The 23881-nt window shown below is 33.7% G+C and overlaps 1 long non-coding RNA gene across 1 annotated transcript; it reads right to left on the reverse strand.

Moving 5' to 3' along the window:
• Positions 1–5937: 5937 nt before the first annotated feature.
• On the reverse strand, positions 5938–22864 carry LOC137385803 (uncharacterized). The gene is made up of 3 exons (XR_010977803.1): positions 22758–22864; positions 15319–15410; positions 5938–6028 (listed from the first exon to the last, which is right to left on the reverse strand). It is a non-coding gene; the product is annotated as an uncharacterized lncRNA (long non-coding RNA).
• Positions 22865–23881: the final 1017 nt, after the last annotated feature.

A 23881-nucleotide genomic window follows, 5' to 3' on the forward strand; every position in this document is an offset into this window, starting at 1 on the left:
TGATGTATTCAATAGGTGATATATGTCGCTATATGGGAGCAAATACGCTACCGCTTTCTGTTATGACGTAACGTGAGGGTGCAACAGCATGGATAGTGGTAGCTTTTATTAGTAAGCTTACGCCAATTATCCACTGGCAATGTGCCAGGCTAATGGCAAGTGACAGGCAACTCTCATTACCTCTCATTGTTTATAAGCTGATTTTTAATAATCGGGCAACGCCGGGTAGCTCAGCTAGTATGCATATAGTTAATAAGTTGTAATAGCCAATTCGTCAATATTGTAAACATTACCATGGTTTGGTTATCATTTTACTATTCTATCTAGCATGAGGTTAATAAGGAATACCCAAACAACCTTTTGTAAAAATATACTAAATTATAAAATATCAAATTTATAACAGATAGTTGTGAACAAAATTATATAAAAAATAATTATTAGGAAAAAATTTTAAAGAAAATTTGGAATAATTTGTCTCAATATGTAAACATGTATTATAGTTCTTTGTCAATGCTCCTTCAGTCAACAGAAAATATATTGGTTGTTGTTATGATTAACAATACATAAAAACAGTGTTGTTAGTATCTTTATAACATTGTTGCATATTCTTTATTCTATATCTCTATTAAGCAGATATTTGTAGACACGACTGAGTAAAATAGCAATGAAGGCTTTTATCATAAATTAATCACCTGGTATCTTGTGATTGGCCTGTCAGCATCTGTCAGTATAGGGGGAGTCCATGTCAATCGTACAGATGTACTTGTCCTGTTGTCCACAGACAGTCCCGTAGGGGCAGCAGGAGCTATTGTAGATTAACAAGAATAGGTTGATGAGAGATTGCTGACTCAGCAATTTCTACATCTTATTGACAATGTGAAATGCTATGCTATTATTATATATATATATATCATAGAGCTACTTCTTACAGTGAGGTTATAATATGTTTTAAAGGTACATCAAATGTCATAGCCAAAATACATGTAAACGCTCCAACATCATGACAATTATTAGGATTTTATTAAAGATTCTCCAAAATTATTTCATGACCAAATATTGATATTATTTTTAAGAAAACATGACAGATGAGCTTTAAAAAATTCACTAAGTTGTCTCTGCCCTCAATTGATTGACTCTTGGTTTGTAGGTGTACTATGTCCTATCAACTCAAAAATTTTACTATTATATTCCAATAGTGCTTACATAAGAAGCTAGGGCTAAATTATATTTGTAGAAACGATAAAACTTTGACTGTTTCCACACTTGGACTAAATTAAAAAGTGCCAGACTTTCATATTTGTAAAGGACAAAAATGCTGGTTCAAGAAATTTCTAAATGCAGTAATGAATTGCACAACAGTAAATGTCCTAAAACTATTAACCAGAAGTCATGATAATAAAAACAATGACAATAATAATTATTATTATATTATTATAATTTTCCATTTTTTCTCCACCTACCTAATAGACAGAGAAGAAAACATATTGGACGCAGAAAGACATGACATTGTGTAGACTATGCGGAGAAAAGGAAGAAACTTTATTCTATATTTTATGTGAATGCGGTAACTCAACTAACAACAACAGTACTGGGATACTCTATAAAGTTATACTTGAAATAACATTCCAAGAAAACATTTTCATAATGTTCTACAAACGTTATCTGGTGATCACTATTGCATTAGGTTACAACGATGTGGCAGGAATATTTTGCGGAATGTTGTACAAAAATATTATGTTACAGGAATAAACTTTGCTAGTGTTGTCATAACGTTGTTAGAGAACATTGTTATTGAATGTCCCAGCATTATTCCATAAAAGCTACTTTGGAATGTTTGAGCATAAATGTGCATATAAAATTGACATGGGAATGTAATGTTATGGTGCAACATCATATTTAACTTCAAATGAATATCTAGGTATTGTTACAGGAAAGTTACTTTAGAATATTGAAGTGTAAACATCCATACAACATTGACTTACAGCGTAAAGGAAACATCATGGTGTAACATAATTTTCATCTTTAACTGCATGTTATAGTAATATTATAGGAAATCTATTTTTAATGTTTAAAAATCTGTTACCTGTAAGAGAATCTGTTTGAGAATCCAAGTCACTACTATATGGATGTACCATAAAACAGTGACTCGCCATGTAAAGAGAACATTATTGTGCAACATCAATTCTGGAAGAAGAGCTGACCAAACCCTATGTTGACAAGAAAGAAATTTCAAAAGTGCAATTTGCTGCACTGCTGGGATTGGCTAGAATACTAAAGAAGGTCTTAGATCTCCCAGGTTAGTTGTTCTGACCCGAGTTCCAAAGTTACCAACTACAGCTTAAACCTATGTTACATTGACTTACAATGTTAATGTTACTGAATGTCACAGTAATATTACGGAAAATCTATTTTAATGTTCAAAAATTTGTTTCCTGTTTGAGAATCGGTTTGAGAATCTAAGTCACTGTTATATGGATGTACCTACCTTATAACAATGACTTGCATTGTAAAGAGAACATTATCGTGCAACATTATTTTTACATGAATCGTATAAAAATGTTCTGACGATGTTTTTCCTATAATGTAGTTAAATACCAATTACTTTTGCTAATTAACTGGCTCTTTTAGAACTGCTCTCGATAGCTTAATAAATACACTGGCGACAAATCTTTAGGAAAACAAGTTAACTTTAGTTGTACTACTTTCGCCAGAAACATAGTATCTTTTTCGGAAGTTGTCACTCTTTGATAATGAAAAACTATTTTAAATTGGATGAAATGAAGCAAATTGAAAGTTTTATTTATGTTTTATTACAAATATAGTAACAAGCAAAATATATTTAAGCAAAATAATTTAGGACAAATTATGTTAATTTTAACTGATTTATAAAAAGACAAATAAAGGTCATTAAAAATGTCAATTTTTGCACTTCATTAAAAACTAGGTTTCAATGAAGGTAAACTTCATTGAAACTGCATTATTAACTAGGTTCCATTAGTGCTTTTGTTATGGATCACAAGGGATTTTTATAGCTATACGCGTGTCTTAACTGTGTTTTATATTATTATTCTTGTTGTTATATTACGCTACCATTTGTGCATTTACTAACAGTACAACTTGAGGAAGAAATGCTGTGGGAAGATTATGCTAGGCACATTATAGTAATGTTGTATTTAATTCACTAGAGGAGAATTTTGTGAAACGTAATCAGAATGGTTAAAAGTGTCTGCGCATTTACATCCTAATTACAACCCACTTGCTGTATGTTCTGCACGTAGCATTTAGCGTTCCTGGCATGTTAGCTAATATCTTTAAAGTAACATCATGGAAGGAATTTTTGTGGAATCTTATGTAACATTCTTCCACTATTGTGGGAATGTTGTAAGAGACCATTTGCTGAGCGATCTAGCAACGGATTTCCCACAACGGTGCTGGGGCGTTAAAAGGTAACTACAAATTATCTTGTGACAACGATGCAATGAAACGTCTCTGGAATTTTTCAAAATATCCCTGAAATGTTCTAAGAATATAAAATTTTTCAATGGGAAGATAGCGGCAACGACGCACAAGAAATATATGGGAAATGAAACCCACACTATCTAGATAGTGTGGGTTCAAAACATCTATGAAGTGGTACGACTACCAGACAAAAACGGTCTTAGAGAATGGGAAAGCAAAATTATTATGAGATGAGCATTCAAAGAGATCATGTGACACAAGCTAGAAGACCAGATATAATATTGAAAGACATGGAGCTAGACCACTCATGGCTGATCAATGTCGCTGACCATGTCAATGACAATGATGCAATGAAACGTCTCTGGAATTTTCGGAAAATCCCTGAAAGGTTCTAGGAATATAAAATTGTTAAATGGCAAGATAGCGGCAGCAGTGCACAAGAAATGACACAATGGAGTAGCAAGGATAGTGCACTAGGACCTATTTAGATAGTTTGGGTTCAAAACATCTACAAAATAATGTACGGCCACCAGACAAAAACGGTCTTAGAGAATGAGAAAGCAAACTTATTATGGGATGAGCATTCAAAGAGATCATGTGACACAGGCTAGAAGACCAGAGATAGTATTGAAGGACAAGGAGCTAAACCACTCATGGCTGATTTATATGGCTGTACCAGGAGATGTGAGAGTAGCTTAAAAGACAAAGAACAGGAAAAGGTGGATAAGTGTGAAGAAAAGGAAGAAGTAAGAAAAGGTGGAAAGAGTTGAAGGAAGATCCAGAAGACAGCTGTGCTGATTGTGCCTATAGTGGTTGAGAATTAGGTGCCCCACCATTATCTTAGTTGGGGCATTAAGTGCAGTTAAAAATCTGGAAGAAGAGCTGATCAAATCTATTGTTGACAAGAAAGAAATTTCAAAAGTGCAATTTGCTGCACTGCTGAGATCGGCTAAAATACTAAAGAAGGCTTTAGATCTCCCAGGTTAGTTGTTCTGACCGAGTTCCAAAGATACCAACAACAGTTTAAAACCATGCTGAGCTAACTAATAATAATAATAATAACAATAATAATAAGGCATAGACTGAGCTTGAATTCTTCAGGAAACGAAGGCAAGCTGCTGCAATAATAAGACACCACTCACAATTGAAGGTTACTATGACATCAGGCCAAGGTAGATTATGTAGTAGGGGAGGGTGGGGCAGGTTGCAACAAAAAATGCGTTTTTGGGTATAACAATTTCCTAAATATTGGAATATAATGTAGATAATCATAAAGGATGCAGAGATATGTTTTACATGTGCGCCAAATGCCAATTCTGCTGGTTGTATGCTTTGGAAAATATCACATAAGTACTAATTGCATAATTGGTGTGTCAACGTGACCCGGTAGAGAGTACGTTGAAACACCCTATGGAGCACGTTGAAACATCCTTAGTTTTCATAGCAAATTTTAGTTTTAGAATTGTGTTTTCTTGAATTTATGTTCAGCCAAACAATTCAAATTTCTACTAATTATTTGGGCAAGAAAAACTTGAAAAGAGTTTGCTATGAGCTTCAAAACACTGTGTACAACAAAAACAACAGTAAAACAAAACATATATATACATGGGTTGATATAAAGGTCAAACTTTTCTTTCTATATGTTAGCATTTGCAGTTATGATAGCAATATTGTCCAGAAATTTATGGATTCATCCTGGGGACTAACTTTTAGCTACGTCATAGAGGTTTGCATCAAACAGCAGTTTCAAAGCTACTTGAGCTGTTCTCCCTATAGGAAAAGCGGGACAAGTTGAGACATGTTGCAACTTAATTGTCCCTTATTTTTATCATTAAAACGTGTTTCAACTTGCCCCATACCCTTTGTGTTTCAGCGTGCCCCAAATGACTCTGAGTAACCCAAAGGTCATCCCAACTCAGGATGATGGAACATCATGAAGTTGGTGGATGCATTGTAAAGAGAACATGTCTATAGCTGCCTCCACTGAGTTAATATGATATGATGTACAAAGAAGATATGCAATTCTTTAAATTTGGATATAAAAATAAAAAGGGCAAAAAATTACCAATAAATTTTACAAAACCATGGCTCACCTAGATTGATGTTCTTTTTATTTGATGCAATCAAGATATCTCATAAGATGACCTAGAACGCTCTTTAGCTAGTGAGGTAAGAATTTAAAATGATGTAAACATGCAAAAGATTTGAGGAGTGTTTCAATGTGCCCGCGTTGCATTGTGCCCCACTCTCCATTAAGTGATTTTAAAAAGAATTAAGTTTGACTAACAACAACTGTAAATGTTAGGGAGTCCCAGTCAATAATGCTGTCGCACTAGTATTAACAAGCACACAACTATTACCTTTACATAAGGTAGAGGACATTTGTGGATGTACATGTACATCTGAGGACAATGAATTGAAAAATTCATGAATATAGTGTACTTAGCAAGTTATTGTGAGGATCACTTACCTTGATTAGCAGCAACTGTTGATGTTGGGAGAATCCCAGGCGATGATTGTGTTGTGGTTGGACTACCATTTTCATATGAGTTCATGAGTGCAGCAGCAACTATGGTAAAATTAAATGAATGATAAGAACAGAGATTGTTTGTGTGCATGTTTCATTTTGACCCAAAAGTCGCGAATAATTTATAAGCGCAACAAGCATGAAATAACGTCCTACGTTGCCTTAAGCTTCAATTCAGGAAATGATAGAAATACAACAAATGTTATGAATATACTGTAAAACCTCTATTTGAACACCACCTTTATTTGAATGCCACCTCTAACAGAACCCAACTATAGAAAGAGGGTTAAATATACAGCGCCAACCTTTAATTAAATGCCACCCCTATTTGCCCACTAATTTGACATTATTTGATCTTTATAAACCCGTAATAAACAGTGATCAGTAAAATAGGGTCTATAAAAGGGTAGTAATAATAACTAATATTGTTATTATAATAATTATAACAATACTTACAACAATGTAACTTACTAATAACGTTATATCAATTACAATTAATTCTTTTGTTGTTGCTACAGAGGTTGCCATGGTTTTAGTGACAGTGTACCTGAGAAGAGCGATTGTCACATTCATCAGAGCTAAACTCTGATTCGAAGTCAGTAAGGTCTAAATCTGAACCATTGTTTTCAGATTAGTCCATAGTGTTGTTTACAATCTGTCGTGAAACCTTTTACGCTTGCTAAGTTTTGATGAATGTTAAGAAAACTCACCAGGAACACCGTATGAGGTGATAGCAGCTATTTTTATGGCATATCGAAGTTCATTTTCTAACAAACCTTTCCTTTTAATTTACTTCTACAAACGGTTACTTTTTAAGCATTAAAAGTGACACCATAGTAATAATTAATAACTAGATCTGGCTAATATTAACAGCTTGTTTAACTAGGTCAGACACTTCAACGTAAATGAAACACAGTTTAACAAAAATGCTGAGGTTGAAGCCATTAATGTCGGTCCACCCGAAGAAGAGTGCAAAATATAGGCGAAATTAGCATCGCTCCGCTCGAAAAAGGGTTACATTTCTTTTCCCAAAATTCTGACGAGCAAGTCAAAAAATACAGCGTCAATCGATATTAGAACAGCACCTTTAATAAAATTTTACTATAGGGAAAAGGTTGGCATGCGTCATGGCATTCAAATACAGGTTTTACGGTATTTAAATTAAATACTAAAATTTTAAGATGAAATTGTAAAATTAGTCTAGCATGAATAACTAGCAATTGTAAACACTGTCTTAAAGATGTGATTGCGTCAAAAAAGTCGATCCAATGAAATTAAGACCAATACAAGGCTAAAACATCAGCAATGATTTGATGTCACTTTTGTTTTTATAGACTAAACCTGTCCAGGATATGAGCGTTTGAATGAAATCATTTTTTGAAACGCTCAGATTCGAGCGGGTGCGTTATTCGTGATGTATAATAATGATACACGTGAAAAGAGTCCACGAGCGATAAATATAAGATCTCTTCTTTAGCCAATCATCAGCCCGAAATTTTTATATAGGTCATAATAAATTATATCACTAGTTAAACGCGTTGTCTGTGATCTCGAAGTTAGGGACTTAACTCAATTACCGGATCGTGAAGCGATATCGATATTTACTGAATTAATTGACATCGTTAATTTACTGAATTATTGGATCGACTCGTTTTATTGACGAACAACAGAATTGTAAAAATGCTCCCAGCTCCTGCGAAAATGACTCATAGTTTTCTGAGCATCAGGTGGTTAAAGTTTGTGGCAGACAGCTTATGGTTAGAGCTGACAGGTGTCAGCAGCGTCATGCAGCAGAGGAAGATAGGAGAATAGAGGTACATTTATCTTTAACTTAGAGTCTCTTATATATATATTTATATATATATATAGGAGACTGCTATATATATATACATGTATATATATATATATATTTATATATATATATATATATATATATATATATATATATATATATATATATATATATATATACAGTGAAACTCGGATAACTCAAACTTCAAGGGACCGAGCAAAAGTGTTCGAATTATCAGAGCGTTCAAGTTATCAGAGCACTGTCACAAGTCCATGTATTTATTTATTTATTAGTAGATACATGTACATATACAAACTATAATATAAATCAAAAGCACAAATGGCTTGTTTCAAATTAAATGCTTCTAATGTAAAGTCGAAAATGTTTTTATCAAAAAGTATAGAGATTTTTCTATCACTTGAAATTGGTTTGTTGTTTGAGGTGGTGTTATTGCCAGGACATTTTTTAGATTGAACATTGGCAAAACTTTATTGTTGCTGAAATGCTCAAAAGAAAAGACATCTTTTTCTTTTGAGCGTTTTACCCTCGATCAATTTTGCCGATTTTTCTTGAAGTTTATGCAAAGATTACCTTACTTTACCTGGGATTCGTTAAGAGCAACACTCCGAGGCAGTTCAATTAAAAGTTTTATGAGGTTTTATGGTACATTGTATATCACTCACGCTTTTTGAATGGATACTTATTGAATGTACACACGTATTCTGGGTTTAGGTCAAACGATGAATAGTTTTTTTTAGCTAAGACAACGTATACGTTTAATTACAACAATTTTTAAGAAGTTTTAAACATTCAACATTCCGATGTTGATTCAACACGGAATCAACGTTGGAAAACTATTCATCACGGGCTAGCCGGGTCACGCATTCAAGGATTTTCGCCACGCAAATACAAAACAAAAACAACATGCTGTTTTTGTTTTGTATGTGCGTGGCGAAAATCCTTGTGCGTGTGACCCGGCTAGCCCATGCTATTCATCGTATAGCAGTATAAATCAAATTTCACCAAACCTTTAGAAAAGTTGTTGACAAAAATATTTTGCCGATGGAGGTAATAACGACGCTTATGAATTATGAAAAGTTGAGGTTTACCTCTATGGTTTGGAAAAAAGTGATTTTCTAAAGCGATAGCAACCGTTTCGGTAGCCGTTGGGCAAAAAACAGTTCAAATTAACAGTGTTGAGTTTGAGTTATATAGAGCCATTTATCATTGCGTGGGAACGGACCAAGCAAATCCATTCCAGTTAACCATGTGTTCGCTATATCCAAGGGCGAGTTATCCATGTTTCACTGTATATATATATACATGTATATATATATATATATTTATAAATATATACTGTTGTGTTTACGTTCAGTATATATATATCTGACGAGTATATAAATATACTGATATATATATATATATATATATATATATATATATCAGTATATATACATGTATATCTGTTGTAAACAAACAGTATGTATATATACTGTAGTGTTTACATTCAGATTATATTTTCCTGTTTGAGACTATAATGTAACTTTCTGTGCACGAGTCTGTGATACCGATGCACAGTGAGTTCTTGCTACAAAATAAACGATGTGGATTGTTAAATTGACGGCTTCTTAATTAATCTGTAGCATCTAGCAATATAATGGCTTAAATGGATGAACAAAGGTTAAATATACTAAAGGTAATAATTTTAATACTCATGAATACTTTTACTAATTGATAAAATTATAATTTTTTGCTATCACCAATCATCGTTTAATAACTTTTCTTATCGTTTCACCAAGCTATGTTTGCTTAAAGTTGTCTTTGGCAGTTTTAACTAGTAAATTAGATTTATGATTAGAATTTATGTTCACTTCTCACTTGTAGAAAGTGAGGAAAATCAATTGATCAATGCTCATCTTCAACTCCCAGAAACAAGGCTTCGAATTGTTGGCTTGGCGTACTTTTATGCTTTTGTTTAACATTTATTCATTTTAAAAAATACACTCGCAATCTATCTAACTCCCAAATTAAAAACGTTCAGTAGATACGCAGTAGAACGACATATCTATAAATGATATATATTTATGACATTTGTTTGATTGATTACAGGATGTTTATGTGACGGCACCAGCGGAGCAGTTGCCTCTGTCTGAAAACTGCCATAAATGGGAAAGAGAGACACGAATGTGTGCTGCACAAACCATGATATGTTTGGTTTGAGTTTGGTGCAGTAGAACAATTTGTCCTATTATATGAGATGAAACTATATGTATATGAGTGGCTACGACTTGGATGGATGTCTTTAATAAAAACTTTATGCCAAGATTAAATTTCTTTGGCTTGTAAAAATTATATAATATAACAATATTGTTGAGGATGATGCAAAATATGATTTGCAGAACATATTGAATACATTATAGCCTCGTTGCCACCTGTGTTAAAATCCTGTCTGATAGATGGATGAAGTGTAATCAGAGCTGTATTGACAGGTACTTTTGCATAGCTCAACTCAATTCCAACGGACCAAATATTAAGAGCTCAAACAATTTTATGCTCTGCTACCAAGTAAAAACAGGTGAGTCCACAATCCGCCAACCAGGTGTAAGAATGGCTTTATTAACCCTTGCCAGAATCGGTGAGTTAATTGATTTCAAAGAAATGAATTTTGTTTTACATTGACCCTTTTGATCAACTCATAAAACCATTTTTTTTGTACTTGAATCAGCTAATCAATTGTGACCAGTAAATTCTTTTCTACAAATTGATACTAATAATGACTAGATAACGTTGACTATACATGAATTTTTTAGGGATGCTGTTGGCTTTGCCATATATTCGCACATATTCGTTTCAAAGATGCGGCTTGCTAATTTTATTTAGTAACTAGTTTCCAGGGTGGGTAGCAATTGAGAACTTCGCTGATACAACGGCCGCAATGAAATAAGTTAACTCCACGACCTAATTACCTAATTACCTAATTACCTAATTACCTAATTACCTAATTACCGTAAACTGGCAGAATCGTAGTCAGTAGGCAGTAGGCAGTAGGCAGTAACAATGTAGGCCTATCTGTAGCTAGATTTAACACCATATTTTAGCAATCATGAGCAAATACAAAATAAAATATATGCCAATAGAGCCGGGTAGGACTGAACTTTTATCGCAATAGCCAGAGTGAATACGAGAGATAGAGACTGGCTGTCTCACCATATACATCATCTGGAATTGGACACATCTTTTTTTCTGAGCGTTTTTACCGCGATCAACTTTTGTCGATTTTAATCTTCAAATATCTTGACAATGAGATCGCTTAAAACAACCACTAATATTTCAACTGATAGAAAAAAAATTGATACTTTCTGTTAAAATCAACTAAAATTTGACGTAATCACATCTTTAATTTTACAAATTTGTAATTATTGATCTAAAACAGAAAAAGTTCATAATCCAATGCTAGATAGCATTGGATTATGAACTTTTTTTGTTTTTTTCTGCTATCCCATCCCAAGTCCCAGGGATCTTAAAAGCGAATCACTAAGCTTCTTTTTTTATTTGAAATATAATGAAAAATCTCATATGAGGTGAATAGATTTTAAATGTGCTTATCCTGTTTTATAGGCAGGTTTTTGTGTTAAACATCTGGTCAAATACTCAATCGCAGCGAACACACCAAACACTCTGGGGCCAGACTAGTCTGTACCTATGAATAAGTTGAATGATAAAAATAGATAGCTAGTTCACTTTTAACATGCCCATCCTTCTAATGTGTGCATGACTAGGTGACTAAAATTTCAAGGTCAAACCAGAAAGGCACACCTTTCTATCTGGCAAACCAATTAGATATAATGGTGGTGGACAAGGAGAACAAGAGGGCTACTATAATAGATATAGCAGTACCCAATGACTATAATATAACCAGCAAAGAAAAAGAAAAGGTAGACAAACATCTCCCTCTTGGAGAAGAGATTGAAAAATGCTGGAATGTAAGAACAACTGTAATTCCAGTAGTCATTAGGGCACTGGGCGAAATAACACCGGCGCATAAAATTTGGCTTGCCCAAATACCAACAACAATCAACTCAGATGAGTTGCAAACAAGTGCGCTATTGGGAACAGCTAAGATCTTGAGGCGAGTGCTCAAACTCCCAGGTCTCTGGTAGGAGACCCGAGTTAGAGCAGAATTTACCACCCATACGGGGTATTCGGGTTGAGGAAACAATTTTATATATATACACGTATATATAAAATAAATAAATAAATATATATATATATTGAAGTAGATTGATGATTGTATAATTTGTTGCCAATGGAAACAGGCCAATTCACCTCGTCGTCCCCTCATCTCACGTTTTGAAACCATTTTACGGACACTCGTGCAAAAATGTCAGCAAAAACTTACTAATGTGTTTAAAAAAATATAGAGTCATCCTTATGTTGGGTAAAAACTTCTTATTAAGTAGCTCAAAGGAACACTCTAGTACCCACTGTACTAGTTCCACATAAAAATAATAATTATTGATGGACATTGTTGAATTATACAATGAACAGTTAGGGAAGTAGATGTGGATCTCAAAATAAGTTTACTCTGTGAACAATATTGCTGGGTGAAACATTTCAAAAAGAGTAGCTAACGAGTAGCTACAATACTAACAACTACACGTACTATGTCTGAACAATTAGCGAAAAAAGGTGACTTTCAGGATGAAATTCTTTAACCCATTCAGGCCTGTTCTCGGTTATTACGGGAAGAGTTGTGTTCTCCTAGGGCCTGATCCCGGATGCTCCGGGCTAAATTTTGATTCCTTCTATTGCTTAGATGTTTAGGTAGATCAGTTTTATTTATTCACCAAACGAAGTTTAAGAACCTGGGCAACATTTTGATACCAAATATGTGATTGTACAATAGATTTTTAACTAACAAATTACGGGATAGATATTAACTGTTCTGAAAATTTGTTGATCGTCGTTTTGGAAAAAGTTTAGTAGAACATCTTAAGTGAATCAGCTCAGAGGAAGAAAATAGCAACAAAAGTAATGTTCAAGAAGAAATTGAGAACTTGATCATAGAAGAAGGTAAGTTTTATCTGGTTATATATAGAATTTTACCAAAAAAATGATAAAAAGCTGAAAGTTTTGTTCTGAATTTCGAACAAATTATATTCTAACAGTGTAAGAAATGGATTTTTTTATGATACACATTATTATAACATTTTCAATCGAATAAAATTTAGATTTTTAGAACTCACCACTTGGTTACACTCTAATAAATAATAATTTCATGATTTTCTTGTAGAACTACAAGAACTACCAAAGCCAAGAAAATACTGCATCAATTAATTTATAATGAGAGCAAATGTGCATGTGTAGTTGGCATCAAATAACTCTCAATGTCTCGTCATTTTTTATGAGTACATTTTATATATATATTTTTTTTTTATACATATACATGTATAAAATATTTCTTTTTCGTGCATTTTCATTTTTACTGCATTTTCTACAGTATATTTTACTGTATTTTTACATATATTTTCCTTGCTGGTGATTGTCTGTTAGCTGGTAACTTATTATCTTGTTTAATGCATAATATATCCATAATAACCTCTGTAGTGCATTTCAATATAGATTAGCAATTAAGCTGCTCGATTATGTAATTGATAAAACTGTCAGCGACGTAGTGTTAGTTAGAAGCTTTTAACACTTGTTTTATTACTTGGAATTGAAAAATCTTTCTTTTGATTTGCTGCTGATAAAGCTCCTAATCAATCTAACATAGTCCAACAATGTCACTTCCAAAAAACTGCTTGATAGCTGCTTTGAAACATAAAAATTCACTTTGATCAAAAATATTTCTCGCGGAAGTATTATAAATTGTGGTTAGTAGAATTTGTAAAGCTACAGAGATATTTATATCAAATTGTAGCCTGGAAAGTTTCTGTTAAACTGCAAAAAACAAATCAAGATTATTTTGAAAAGTACTGTAGTAATACTCAATTTCATGTTGCTCCATTTTAATTATAAGGCTACTGAAAAATTAATTAGGCTTGGGGGCAGTCAGCCGATAACTAATTAGTACTGAATGGGTTAAAATTAAAGGAGAAACCATTTTACACAGATAAACTCGTAACACTTTAATACTGACAACATAAAATCGTTTATCGAATAAAGGAACAATAGATAATTGACTACCTAAAATTGAATATAGCTATACATAAGTTCAATGACCATATATGGAACCAATAGTACAATTATCAGCTGTATTGATACACAGTAGACCAGTTAGCATAGTCACTCCAACTACCAACACCTACTACAGTCAAACATGGATAACTCGAACTTCACGGGACCGAGCAAAAGTGTTCGAATTATCAGAGCGTTCAAGTTATCAGAGCACTGTCACAAGTCCATGTATTTACTTATTTATTAGTAGATACATGTACATATACAAACTATAATATAAATCAAAAGCACAAATGGCTTGTTTCAAATTAAATGCTTCTAATGTAAAGTTTAAAACGTTTTTACCAAAAAGTATAGAGATTTTTCTATCACTTGAGATTGGTTTGTTGTTTGAGGTGATGTTATTGCCAGGACGTTTTTTAGATTGACATTGGCAAAACTTGATCGTTGTTGAAATGCTCAAAAAAAGACATCTTTTTCTTTTGAGCGTTTTAACCACGATCAATTTTGCCAATTTTTCTTGAAGTTTATGCAAAGATTACCTTACTTTACCTGGGATTCGTTAAGAGCAACACTCCGGGCGGTTCAATTAAAAGTTTTACGAGGTTTTACGGTACATTGTATATCACTCACGCTTTTTGAATGGATACTTATTGAATGTACACATGTATTCTGCGTTTAGGTCAAGCGATAAATAGATTTTTTTAGCTAAGACAACGTATACGTTTAATTACAACAATTTTAAGACGTTTTAAACATTCAACATTCCGACGTTGATTCAACACGGAATCAACGTCGGAAAACTATTCATCACGGGCTAGCCGGGTCACGCACTCAAGGATTTTCGCCACGCACATACAAAACAAAAACAACATGCTGTTTTTGTTTTGTATGTGCTTGGCAAAAATCCTTGCGCGCGTGACCCGGCTAGCCCGTGCTATTCATCGTATAGCAGTATAAATCAAATTTCACCAAACCTTTAGAAAAGTCGTTGACAAAAATATTTTGCCGATGGTGGTAATAACGACGCTTATGAATTATGAAAAGATGAGGTTTACCTCTATGGCTTTGAATAAAGTGATTTTCTAAAGCGATAACAACCGTTTCGGTAGCCGTTGGGCAAAAAAACAGTTTGAATTAACAGTGTTGAGTTCGAGTTATCTATAGCAATTTATCATTACGTGGGAACGGACCAAAGAAACCGTTCGAATTAACCATGTGTTCGAGCGATCCGTGGGCGAGTTATCCATGTTTGACTGTACCATAAAAATGGTAAATACTGACCACATGATTGGACAATCAGATGGCCTAAAACATAAAGTAACAAAATGATATAAGACAAGCAAATACTGTAGGATCTTACCACCAGAGACAGCTGGGAGAAGAGATAACAATAACCACAACATAGTTCTTTGGATAGAGGGCACCTTCAGATAAGGAAGTTTAGGGATAAACCTGGAAATCAAAGATGATATCGGTGTGCAAAGTAGACATTGTTGATTAACACAACTGGTAGATTCATATATCAGGGTCCTCTTCAGTTCACCTAGTATGTTGAGTTGCGGTTCAATTTTAAAGTTTGCTCTACACAGAGTGTGCGATGTATATTTGTTGCCGAACTATACCAGGTTGGTGACTGTCTATAAGCATACTTTGGTAGAAAATAGATCACCGGTACATACTTAACATGCACTGCCTTTTAGCTAGAACCAGATGATATGAACATCAAAAAGAATGTCATATAAGGAATAAAGCAACATTCGGTATTTTGGTTAAAATTCAGTTTAGAAAAACTTCATTTTGTATTTATAAGTTTGTCTGTAAGAAAAAATTCAAAATAGAGGAGACACTCCGATAGCGTATACAGCCATACTTCTACATACGACTGCCTCAACATATGAGTTCTCCAACATACGAGTGCCCAACATATGAGTGCCCCAACATGCAAGAAACTCGAGATACGAGCTGACTTCCTAGCAAATTTCTTCCTTGAGATACAAGTAATCTTTGAGATACAATCATACAGCCGGTTGTCGATGGCCACTACATTACATGGCCAAGTATGCGAGAGGCCGTTTTGGAAAACAGCATCGCTCGGTCTTTCTTCTCAAATCAGTTTGGCAATTTGAACAAAAGTTTTTAAAAGGTTGGCTAACAGTTATCTAGTCAACATATAGCAAAAACCGCTTAACCAGAAACCAATACTGAAAGAATGCGGCAATAAAATTAAAATTCAGCTTCAAGTGTGTGTTTAGTAACCTAAATTCATTGAAGCTAATTTCATTGTTTCTATTACGTAGGGTCACAAGTTTAGTGGACCAAACGCGTTGCTCTCAAGTCTCTCTCAGACAGTCGTTATCCACAATGTCTGCCTCGAAGGTAAAAACTCCATACAGTAGTATACATAACGATGTTACATATTATTGCAGATCATAACAACTAAATAGGTATTGTTAGTACTGAATTACAATTAAAAACATGTTTTTCCACCGTAATATCCTGTTTAGGTGATGTTTTCATATTATGGTAACGGCTTAATTTGTACTTAGTGATTTTAGATAGGAACTAGTGCCATGAGACGCTAATAAATTGACTTACAGATCAGTCACAGAACGCATTAAGCTCGGATGTCAAGGTACGACTGTACTTTCTATAATGTAAATTCCGCATAACGCAAATAATTTATGTGAAGTTCTTGCTTCGCACTACGTAAAGAATTCCATATAACGTAAAGAATTTAAGTAAAATTCTTGCTTCGCACTACATAAAAAATTCCATATAACATAAAGGGTCAAAACAGAGCAAGTTCTCAAATGTGATTTGAATAATGAGAATCTCACACCTAGCCTTAAAAATATCGGTTTCTCTCTTACTGCATTTGGGAGAAAAAAAGCACTATAAGGCTCGCTCTTCTATGCATATATATACTAGCACCTAGACAATCTTTTAGTACTTGGGAGAGAAAACGCTTTATAAGGCTCGATTTATTACGTATATATATTGGTACCCAATCAATCTAGTTCACCATTAGAGATCGTTTAGAGACCATTAGAAAGAGGTGATCTAGTGGTGCAGTCGTTGGAGTGTCGATTTACCAAGCTGAATGTCACAAGTTTTAGTCAGTCTCATCAAAAGTTATCTCTTATCCTAATATCAAGCACTGCTCTTAATACTTATCGTAAAGATATATTTTAGTTTCACTTTATTTTAGCCGTATATAATATTTGGCAATATTTCTTCTTTGCAGAAGAGACCTTGCTGTCTAGAAACAAATCAATAAAAAATGATGCAAATTAACTCATTCGCACCCGACTAATTTACAGGCGATTAGCCCCAAATAACGCACATTTTTCAGAAAGTTGCCATAGTTCAAATTACTACTACAAGAAACAGATTTGAGGTAGTTTACTCATTCAAGTTGCGCAAGAACCAGCCAAGTCTCTTCTTTCAAATGATTTTACATTCATATAAGCAACTCATATCTCTTTCATGTACATGTAGATCTGTGTCTCAAAGATGATAGTTTTAGAAAATTTTCGATTTTGAAAAATTGCTATTTAGTATTTACTGAAACAAGGTTAGACTTGTACCATAAAAACTGCAAAATATACAAAATTTGACTAAAATTACTCATTTGTTACATAAAATATACAGTTATGAATATTATTTATACATATACAGTTAGTCATGAACATGAAAATTATTAAACTCTAATTTTGAATTTTGAATAGCTAATCTACATGCCAATATAACTCAAATAAACTGTCATAAACATGTTTCAAATAATAACAATATGTTCAATAACTCTGTTCTTGGCTTTTAAAAATTATATACAGCCCTGAGAATCAATATGATGCTATCGAAAGTAAAGGATAACTTTAGGCTGACTACGGCTGACGCCTAAAAAGTGTATCTTTATTCGAGCATAACGATTCAATTTGACCGAATTTAAAGTTAGTAAGAACTTTGAAACAGTAAAAATAATGCTTTGATTTGATTTATGCAATCTTTCACTGTCTTACCACTCCTCCATCTGCATATTTATTACCACTCCTCAATCTGCATATTTACTTCTGGAGTTTAAAAAAATTTAACGAACGATAAAGTTTTAAGTCCCCATGATGATTTCCGGTTTAGGTAGATGTTAATATGGGTGTACTATTTTGGTCATAAATATTACCGAATACATCATTGAATTTTTTCTTTCTAACTAATCAAAAATTGTCTTCTATAATTTAAAAATAGCGATACAATGAGTAGGTAAATTTCAGAGGCGAGACAACTCGCGTCGGGTGCGAATGAGTTAACATCGCAGGTGTGCGCTCCCTTTAATTTACTGTAAAATTACTGTAGTCATGAGCAATAAACTGAGTGAAATTGATTAGAAAAAGTAACAAAACTTGTCAATACAAACTAGAGTTGCCCCGATTTTGGTATCAGTGCCGATATGGGTGTTTAGTATCTGGATCGGACAATCTTTACTTTAAAAATCTGAAACTTCAGATACTTTTCAAAGTTCAACTATTTACCAGAAAATAGTATTTTAGCTACACTAATAAAGATCACTAACTGCAAGTTCCTTACTCTTACCTAATGAATTCCGGACCTGCCACACTATTTATTTCATGTCCATAGCCTGATCAACATCAACACAGATGAGAAGCCTTTGCTTTAGACAGGAAGTAATCAAAAAGTGTGATATTTCCTAATTACAGCTATGGGATTTATTAAAGCCATTCACGACCAAGGTAACAAAAAAGGTACAGTAAGTAAGAATGCAGTATAATATTTTTATTTACTTGCATTATGAAAGCAATTTGAGCAGACGATCCATAAAGTTATCTATCTCTCTGTTAATCCTGACGATACATAGTTTGGTAGGTTGTCCTCCTTTGGTTTGATTGTGTTGTGATGGTAATCTGTTTTTTCTTCTATTTTATTTATTTATACATCAACTTTTGAAGTTTATTTAAATAATTATGGCCCTAGAAATCAGTTAATGAACAAATTCTCTGTGAGTAAACTATTGCAGGGCTTACTATAAATTAAAAACCCGCCGTTTGTATGTAAGTGCTGCTGCGTTGTTATCTCAGTTTAAAAGCCAGTAAATATAACTGAGTGAGTTTTATTCATTTTTTAAACATCCAGAACTTAAATGTACTGTAAAGGTCCAAACACACTAGGCGATTTTATTGCGAGTGTCATGAGAAGGGCGGAGATATCGCTGGCATGTGCATAAACACACTTGAGCGATTCACTAGCAAACGATATAATGGGCACGCTCACAAACTGCCGATAAAATTCCATATCATTAGCTTCTTCGGAGTTGTTAATAAATTTAGGTAAGTCAATATGGCGCCGTCTAGGCGACAACGTAAACAACTTCCGCATTTGTTATTAAACCTATTTCACTTTCACGGATTGTGCGCTGCCTACACTTCAACAAGACATAAGAAAAAACGATTATTGTATTTTTAACTGTAATATTGTTATGATTTTTATACATATTTTATTTTGTAGTGGTGTTTATATTTAATATAGTAAACATTTACCGTTCTTAAGATGGTCAACCTGCGCAACGATTGACTCCAAATGTTGGTTTTCAACTCGGATTTTTTGTAATTTTTGTTTGTTATGGTGCACAGGACTGGAAGTGCTATTATTAAATTTATGAACAATTCAGTGTTTGTTCTGAAGATGTTTCAATCGTAACAAAATAGCAAATTGTCGCTGCTGTACGTTGGTGAACATCGATAAGAAATTATTACCAGCCATAAAATTGCATTTTGGTAAAAACCAACCATTCGAAATGCATCTCGCTAACGATAAAGTTGTGTAGAGAAAGTCTAGCATTATCGCTCTGCATGAGCATGCTGAGTGAATTTTAGCGCAGATTAGCACCACGCAGCGCGATATCGCTCTAAATATCGCCTAGTGTGTTTTCACTTTTAACAGCATTAATTCTATCACTTCTAATGCACTTATATTTGCTGTAAGATTTGTCATTGATTTGCCAAGATTGTCTACTTTCATAAATAAATGAATACAAATAAATGCATTAATTTTATATTTTCAACACAAAAGACCTGAATTGGTATCTGAATATGATTAATTTTCAATATAAATCGGTGGATCGGTATCTGAATTGCCTGTCGAACTTAGAATCGGGGCATAGCTAATTCAAACCATTAATACTACAGTTACTGCGCAGTCTTTAAATTAACAAAGTTAGGTCTAGTTTTTCCTTTTAGAAGAGCCAAAGGAGTAAGTTTGGGAATATCCTAGAACGGATTAAGCAATTTGAAAGCCCCCAGGTATTTGTTTGTATGACATAAAATCCCTGTCAATTAAACGCTCCCAAAATAGATTGTTTACCTTTATTTACTAATCGAAAAAACTATCTACGGCACTGATATAGCAAATAAGCTAGAGCAGATCGTAATTCACAGTTGATGGCGGTAATAGCTCTATCTTGTCAGACACAATGTTCGATCAAGGTTTTACAAACAAAATGAAGTTTTTTACCATATAGGATTACCCAACTAAGGAACACACACTCCATATAACAATAGTAGCTATTAATAGAATGTAGGCTCATAATACAATCAACTGTCAATGGAGAATAGAACAATTTGAAAACTAGTTTGTTCAATAAAGTTCTTTGGGAAACATTTTAAACAGAGTAACTATTAACACTAAAACACTAACAAATAAATGTGAAATGAGGTTTGAACAGCTAGAAGAGTATCAGTGAATTTAAAACGTGACTCGTGTAATATTCCTGAAATGAGTTAATGTAGGTAGGGTAAACAGTACAACAATAACAATTAGATGTAACATGATGTCTGAACAGTCAGAGGAGGATAGGTGAATCTTAAGTTCAGTTTGCTTAATAATACTGAAAAAACATTCTGAACAGAGTAACCAGTAATGCTACAACACTAACAATTAGCTATTATTTATGAAAAGTCATAGAAGTAGCCTATTGGTGATTTTACTAACAACACAACGACACTACCATTTTGGCAGTAACTACAGCACATCGACCTTTCAGCTATACTTATTAGCATAGTTAATAGGTCTATGCTACACCACATGCGATAAGATGTGATACGAAATCTGGGTGTACGTTGTACATTATACACACAGACACGCATGACTTCTTGAACATATATGAGAGTACAAGTTGATATATGGATTAATGTATCAACCTGTTTTGTCATTGTACGCACAACAAATCCTTGAACAAGTTTAGAAACAAAATGAAGTTTTCCACCATGTAGGATTTCCCAACTAAGGTATGCAAACTCCACATAACAATGGTAGCTATTAATAGAATGTAGGCTCATAATACAATCACCTGTCAATGGAGAATAGATGAATTTGAAAAGAAGTTTGATCAATAGTACTGAGGATACATTTTGAACAGAGTAACTATTAATACTACAACAGCTACAAACAGCTAGAAGAGTGTCAGTGAACCTAAAATGTAATTTGTTTAATATTCCTGAAAGGAGTTAAATTAGGCAGAGTAACCAGTATAACAATAACAATTAGATGTAACATGATGTCTGAACAGTCAGAGGAGGATAGGTGAATCTGAAGTTCAGTTTGCCTAATAATACTGAAGAAACATTCTGAACAGAGTAACCAGTAATGCTACAACACTAACAATTAGCTGTGATTTATGAAAAGTCAGAGAAGTAGCCTATTAATGATTTTAACAACAACACAACTACACAACGATTGTGGCAATAGCTATAACACATGCAATAAGATGTGATACGAAGTCTGGGAGTACATTGTATGTTATACACACAGACATGCATGACTTCTTGAACATATATGAGAGTACAAGTTGATATGTGGATTGATGTATCAATCTGTTTTGTCATTGTACGTGCAACAAACCCTTGAACAGATATGTGAGTAGAAGTTAGTATATGGATTGATACCAAACTTCATTGTAAACATAAACAACCATGACTACATTACATATATTGGAACAAAGTTGGCACATAGATCCATGTATCAATATTCAATGTACACTTGAACTTGGATGACTCTCCTGAACATAGATAAAAATACAAGTTGATTGATTTATTAAACCTTATAGACATCGGTGCAAAGTTATGATGTCAGCATGGCATGTATATATGTCCAGGAAACTCTAACCAATTTATTAAATTATCGTTCTTTAGCAAAGTAGCAATATTGTTGTCTATTATGTTAATACTGTTGCCATTAACTACAGCAGTTGCCTTAATTGGATAAATTATTGCGAAAGAGTTGTAGTCAGAGTCATCTCTTGTGAAGTACTGCACTATACCAAATATTGTATTAAATTTCGAGCAAGAGTCTTCATTTTATTACGCTATTTATTCAGTCACCTAGATGTTGATCCTAGAACTCTTTCTATAGCCTTCTAGTACAGTTTCCACCTCAAATTAGTAATTAGTCTTTTAACTGAAATGAATGTAAATGCAAGAAGCTAACATGCATGAAACCTTTGTTCATAAATGAGCTTGTTTATTTTGATGCAGATTATAGTAGCTATATGAACTAAAACAGTTAAACCTCGTTTTAAGATCACGTCACGCGGATAAAACAGTCCTTCTTTACTTTTCAAACGTAACAGACACAAAGACGGTGTCTGTTTCTTATATCATTACTCTAGCCCACGGCACACAACCCAGTAAACTGACACGGCACATCACAGAGTGTAATGCATAGTATTTTGTGAACCATGAGCAACCTCCCGAATCTGAGTTGCTCAAGTTTAGTTTGACTAATATAACCTACCTTGAAGTTCAGTCGAAAAGAGTAATAATCCATCAAGTCAGAATTATCAGCAGTCTAAATACATGTAATATAGCCCCGTTACCAGTAGATCGTCTGCGCAAGTTGCCAGCGTATGGGAAAGTAGTAACACCACGCTACCTGTTTCACTTCCTCAGTTCAACACATTTATTGAATTCTCTAATGGATTCTCTAATGTTATATCCCAAGACGGCCGTATTTCAAGATTTACCGGAGAAAACGTTTATACTTGTGAAAGATATTATTTGATAGTTTTTGATAAGTTAAAGATTTTAACAATAATTTTCTGTGTGCTTATTAAATAAATTAAAAGTTTTTTTAGATATTTTATACTAGCTAAGTTAAACTTGTTATGATAAAAATCTAACTCTAAAAAAGATTTTGACACACTTTTCCTTCTGTTGGTCAAAGCTTACGAAGTTACTCAACAGTGAACTAGTCATAATTGTGATTTTTTGTGACAAGCTCATCAACTGATTACACTAGCAGGCTTATGTTTATCCGTGCTAAATATGTTGTCATTTCCATTCGGTTTCTGCGGTAGGTTTGTGGCCTGACTGACGTCTTCAGTAAAAATAATTAAATCTCCTTGCATTGATCTTCTAAAAGCTTGAAAATGCTAGGCTAGCCAAGTCATATAGACTGGTTTAACACGAAATGTAGAGGGAAAAAACCATGATATTTGAAATGGTAGTCATAGCTGAAGAATCATGCCACATTTATGCCCTATATTGATCTTACTATATACGCCGATAGACACTCATGGGCAAAGGAATTCCACTCTTGTGCAATTCAGTCTGACACACAGTTTTAAAATCCACAGGTACACAGGAATGTATTGTAACTCCACGAACTTCATTGATAAGGTCATCTAACTTAGAGCACACTCATGATCAGAATCCATACCTGAAACAAAGAAGTTCTGAATCATGAGCTCCTCTCTAACACTAAGTCATAATGAAATGTCTTCTAGAATATCAATAGCAAAATAGGATAAGTAATAGTTGTGTGGTTTTACAGTAAACAGTTGTTACTCAATTTGATATTTAATTGCAAAACATATGACCTAATAATACCTGGCAGCTACTATTAGGTGTCAATGATGT

The sequence above is a fragment of the Watersipora subatra genome, chromosome 1 (assembly GCF_963576615.1).
Source record: "Watersipora subatra chromosome 1, tzWatSuba1.1, whole genome shotgun sequence".
In the NCBI taxonomy this organism is placed as follows: Eukaryota; Metazoa; Bryozoa; class Gymnolaemata; order Cheilostomatida; family Watersiporidae; genus Watersipora; species Watersipora subatra.